Here is a 5,975-nt window from a genome sequence, read left to right on the forward strand (position 1 = left end):
TAATGAGAGATATGGTTTAGGAACACTTTAACTGTAAAAACAATTATATGATCTTATTCTAAGGATGTCCTTGATTTATTGTAAATAAAGAGAGTTAGTGACAGTTTAGAAAAATACATTTCAAACTTTTATCAGAAATTTGTGTCCGCTTTTAGGAAGTTTCATTGTTAATTCTTGGAGAACAGTAGAACACAAAGGGAAAGATTCTGCCATGTGCTTCAAGGAGGAGTGGGAGAAGAACAAACAGTCGTAAATTCCTGTACTCAGTACGGTATCTGTCATAGACATGACCTCCTACACTGGAATCTGTTTTTCAGTGTAATTTTTAAGAAACTGTACAAAAAGAATGACAATAAAAGAACAGCAAAAAAAAAAAAAACTTTATTTTACGGTAGTTTCCGTGTTGCCCTAACTCAACATGTGAAATTTTTGCTTCTTCAAACTTCGAGGAGAGCGTTTGAGTAAGTCTTTGATTCGCAGGTAGGTTCCTGTGGCTTTGGCCACTTCAGTGAACTCTGGCGTGTCCTCGAATGGAACGATGCCAGCTGCAAATTTACTGCGATGAGGAACACAACCTCCAACTTTAGAAAAATCTGAATCTGGACTCTCAGGGGTGTCATCGAGCAGTTTCATTGGATCAGGGCTCTTGGGTTGGTCTTCTGGTGCTTTGATTGGCTCAGGACTCTGCAGGGTGTCATTGAGGGATTTGATTGGTGCGGGGGTCCCATTGCTGTAGTTTTCAGCTTTGATAGATTTAGGGCTCTGAGGGCTGTCCTCCTCCACTTTGATAGATGGGCTATTTTGATACAAAACCTCAGGACTTCCCCAGTCATTGAAGCTTTCTGTTTGTGTCGCTGTATCCACCATCTCTTCTCTGTCAATTTCTGAGTCAGTTCGTGTTGGGGTGAAAACACTTGATGAGCTTCGTGCAAGCGTTCCCATTACAAGCGTCTCACAGTCACTACTAGTGGTCGTATCTGCATTATTTAGAGCAGCCCAGATCAGCCTCCGCTGCTCTTCCAGTTCCTCCAGTGTCATTTCATCCTCTGTTTCTTCTGACGTCTCATTGACTACCACGTACTTGGACCGCAGAGTTGGGGAGCCGTCATTAGGTGTGACTGGTGGTGTGCCTTTGGGCAGCGAGGGAGGAGTGGGTGTGAACGGGGGGGTGTCCCATGGTAAAGGTGGAGGTGAGGAGAAGCAGGAGGATCCAGGGGGCTGTGGAGGCTGGAACTGGAAGTCACTATGTTGATCATATGATGTACCTGGATCTGATTCAATATCCATGTCAGAGCTGTGTTCAGACTCATATTTCGCTTTCTTCTTGTGCGAGTGGGATTCTTTGCGAGTCGAATTCTTCCTCTTTTTTGAGCTTGCACCTGGTTGCGAGGAAAAGGTGGACAAATAGGATGCATAGTTTTCCTTCATGTGGTTGGTCTGCATTGGAACCGAACCATAACGCATAAACTCATCTTTCATTTTGTGCGGTGCAGCAACATTGAAACCAGGAAAGTCCACCAGTTTGGAAATGTCGTAGGAAATGTTTTGTGACTCGTTTGTTGAACTATCGTTCGTTGGACTTTTTCCGTCATACAACGATAATCCAGTGTTTTCGATCTCGGCCTCCTTGAGCCATCCTGGTGGATATCCAAGCTGCCTCATGCGATAGATCAGAGGAGGGAGAGTGTGGTTGTCAATTCCCAGAGCTCTTAACAATTCCTCACTCATGACTCCAGGCTTAAATTTAGCAAAGCCCTCCTCCACCAAGTCAGCATGGTAACGCTGGTTACTCGTCAGGTTTATGCTCTGGTTGAACTTTTTTCTCTGATCATTAATTGCAGCCACGTCTTTAGGCTTTGGACAATCTCTGAGCTTATGACTGACAGAACCACAATTGAAACACATCAACTTTGGTCGTTCCTCTTTTACTTCCACGTCCTGTCCATCCGTTCCAATGACTTGGTTAAAAACCTTTAAATAGGTCGGGACATCCCAACCGTCGGTCAGCTGAGGATTTTCATTCACCAAAGGCTGCCCAAGTTTGTCAACACAGAAGTCAGTGAAATACAACACACTCCCCACCACTTTAAAGGCTTCAGGTGTAGTTTGGACGGAGCTGGACGCCTGCTGCTGAGAATCCTCTTCCAGAGCAAAGGCTGAAGGCTGAGGTTTTATGTGAAAGGAGGATGTCTTCATGCTTTCTGGTTTTTGGTGCTTCAATATCACGCTGCAGAAACAGTCTTCGATTTCTTGACGGCACTGCTTTGAAATAGTGTTGTTGGTAAACAGAATCTGAAGGAGGGGACCGTCAGTGTTGACATCATCAATCGTGATCCCGCTGGGACATATCAGCGTCTTCAGCTTCTTCCTTAAGAGGTTATTTTGCTCGGTGAGCCTCTGGATGTGGTCTTCGCACTCCTCCAGCCGGTCTCGGGACTCATTACGATCTCTTTGCCCTGGTTCATCTTCCGTGAAGCGGATGTGTGCATTCACAGGAGCAGTAAAATCATCAAGCTGCTCAAAAAGCTCAGAATCTCCAAAATCAACCTCCGCCATTTCTGAATCTTTCTTCTTCTTCTTTATGGGGTTTATTGGAAGTTTGCACTCAGTTATTGGTGTATTTACCGCCAACTACTGTTTACAAAACTGACTGAGAAGACGTTTTTTATTTAATCTGTGCCGCGGTCCACACTTCTTCACTTTGGAATTATCAACTGCAAAGTTGTACTGTCAAGATGAAAGTCACTCTACCACAGGGTGAGTGTGTAGAAAGAATGTTTTGCATGATCACCATGGAGATGAAAGAACACATTTCCTCAGGTGTTCTATTCTTATATTTTAATGACATCATTGCTGTCCCAATGTCTAAAAACATGCATTATTAAACTTTGTACACTATAAATGCACATTTTTTACATTTACAGTCATTAATAACGCTCATGTTTTTTTTTGTCAACTTTAGTTTTATTTTACATGGGCCTATATGCATGAACACAAAACAACTAAAACAAACAAGTATTGACTCAACTCACATTGAACTTACAGACCACTGATCAGTATACATTAGTCTTCATTCAGTCTTCATAATAGAGGTAAAGGTCACATTATACAATAGTTAATTCTGACCAAGTAATTTGATTGGATAAGAGACATTCCATGGGTGCTGATATAGAGGAACAACAGCACTGGGACTTTTTCCAGACAAAATCACTTCGCTGTGCAGGCGTTCTAATAACGTTAGTCAACTTTCAGTTAGGAAATGTTTGTGTTGCCTGGCAACAGCCTTGTCTCCCTTCCAGTTGTGGACTTATTTGTTTTGCTGGAGCCAAATAAATGATTAAATAAAGAAATGGTAATCTCTGGTTGCTTAACACTGTTGACTAATAAAATGCACTTTTAGAACTGTTGTATAAAAGCAATATCACGTATTTCAGCACAACAGCTGTGATATTACTTGAATGTCAACCTGCCCTCTCTGTTCCATGTTGGTTTTATTTGACAACTTCCCACGTTGCTCACTGTTCATTCTCACAACAATAAGTGAACAAAGTTGAGTAAAAGTGATGGAAACGGCGTTTATGAATGTTGGTGTAAAACTGCTTTTGGTATACAGGAATGCACAGATATTCTATTATTTGGAAAAAATATTATTCTCTATATGACTGCCTCTATGACTAAGCTTCTCTTAGCTCGGTTAAGCAGGACACAGTCAAAGAACGCGAGACCATGCACGTGGTTAGGGTTGGGTGGGAGGTGGTCTGGGGGAGGAGAACAGGATCCCAGCCATTTGGGGACATGGGCGTGCAGCCGATTGGGCGCTGCAACCACGCCTCCATGTGGCATGGATGGGAGGGGGGGCGGGCAGATGGCCAACAAAGGCTTTTGAAATTGAAGATCTGCGCTACTGACAACAGCCAGATACTGTAACGTGTGATGACAGTTCAGCAACAGTTCCAGGTGGGAATGTAGGAAAGGAGCGGGGGGAGGGAGTGGGGGTAAGACCAGCCGTCTGCAGAAACTTCCTGTTGATAAGAAAAGAGTCAAACTTGGCTTTAGCCTTGGCTGGCTAGGGAGTCGAAAGGAAGATAAGCAATGTGTTTTTGATACAGGCTATGTCAATTTTACAATAGCCTTCTGTCCTGGGTCTCTGTAATCCAATGAGTGGCCTCACTACTTCCAAGCCAGGCATTCAACTTCTCCAAGATGTTATCAATAATCCATAAGCAGCTCTTGCTTGCTTCTGATATTGTTCAACACGTGAGTCTGAGTGTTCAGAGCCCTGCTACATTCTTCAGGAATCGCTGGCAGCTTTTCCAAAACAGTTGCCAGCGTAGTACGGACTTTATGATAGATTAGGAATCCACCAGCTCCAATCAGCAGCATGCCTACTATCATTATTCCAATCATGTAGATGTCCTCCACGTCTTCCACGTAAAGAATCAATAAACACACAACTCGCCACTTGTTCCAAGGGTCAAATGAATATCCAGCCACAAACGTCCTGCTTGGACATGCGGGTTCACCAACCCCGGTTGTTTTTGTCGAAAAAATCTGGTCGATAGCACTGAGAGACCAAATAATGAATTCTATTATTCCAGTTTTGGATGAGTCGCAGAGAGAGGCTCTTGTTAGGCTCACAGGACCAGACAAAGCAGCAGCAGGGAGAGATAAGGGTGGAAGGGAGGGAGAAACAGGGAGTGCAACTACCTTTGTTGAGAAATATCACTAAATTATGACACCGTTGGAGCTATGTTGGCCTTTTTTGGGTAAGGTGGAGGGATTTAGTGGGGTTTTGTAAGGTTAGGGTAACGAACAACAATTAATGAGAGCCTTCCTGACACCTTATTCATATCATAATAAAATGTTACTGAATGTTTTTTATGTTTAAAGGTTAAAATGTCTGTAACCCATTGGTTAATAATAAACGGGTCAGTTTTTCTCTTACCTACTGTCGCTGACTATTGTTCTGTTACAGTAATAACATGTGATCATGTGTTTTTTTTTTGTATTCAACACTAAAACGTGAAGTAATAAAAGTATGTTTGATTTGCGCTGATATCGTATCGGATCAATATTGGTATCTGCCAATACTGCAGGCAAGGCTGTATCGGACCACCTCAAGCAGTGATACCCTTTACACGGGCACATGAGGTAAAGTAGCATCATAATGACCAATCAGAGCATCCTGATTTTATTAAGAGTAGAAAGAATTAAATATTGTACTTCAGTTTTAGACAATACTGATATGAGATAAGGTTGAGCAATTAATCAAAATGTATTTACGATTTAGGTTATTACAGTCAACAATTTCAAAAATTACATAATCAAGAAAAAAACTATAAATTAATTTATTTTTACATATGTTTTATTTGCCAAATAAAACACACTTCCACGATTCTGAATATTTACAAAGAATAAAGCTTGGCAAACACTGATTATTAATACTAACTTTGAGTTGTTTAATGAACGCGCATGCAAGCTCCTCAGCCCCGCCCGAAGACCTAGAGCAATATACTCAAAACATACAGTCCATACTTGATTTTAGTGTTTGAAGGATTTTATTTATGTCTGAAGAAGAATATGCTTTACATTGTTTTGGACAAAAAATAAATTACCTTTTGGTTGACAAATAATCATTTAAATAATCGGGATTTCAATTAAAACAATTATTTTTTCTATAACTGAGCAGCTCTAATATGCTCTAATATGAACTAACAATTTCTGTTTTCCACAACTATTTTTATCTCTGTTTTTCATTTGCATATTCACTCAGAGGTTTTCTTATATTCCAGGTCTCTGAGTCCAGAGGCCAGACAGGCGGACAGACAGTCGTACTGAACCCCAGGGGAAGGTTTCACAGACCACAAGAACTTGGCAGGGTCACCCCACGCTTTCCTTCACCACTATTCCTGAGAGGCCCCGAGGAAGAATGTCACTGCTTTCACTGGGCACAGATGGTGCAATGTCATAAGGCA

General features: G+C 41.8%; 1 pseudogene; it reads right to left on the minus strand.

The window, feature by feature from the left end:
* Positions 1-408: 408 nt before the first annotated feature.
* LOC114467535 (zinc finger CCHC domain-containing protein 8 pseudogene) lies at positions 409-2,676 on the minus strand (annotated as a pseudogene).
* Between the last annotated feature and the right edge of the window lie 3,299 nt (positions 2,677-5,975).

Source organism: Gouania willdenowi, chromosome 1 (assembly GCF_900634775.1).
Source record: "Gouania willdenowi chromosome 1, fGouWil2.1, whole genome shotgun sequence".
NCBI classification, from domain to species: domain Eukaryota; kingdom Metazoa; phylum Chordata; class Actinopteri; order Blenniiformes; family Gobiesocidae; genus Gouania; species Gouania willdenowi.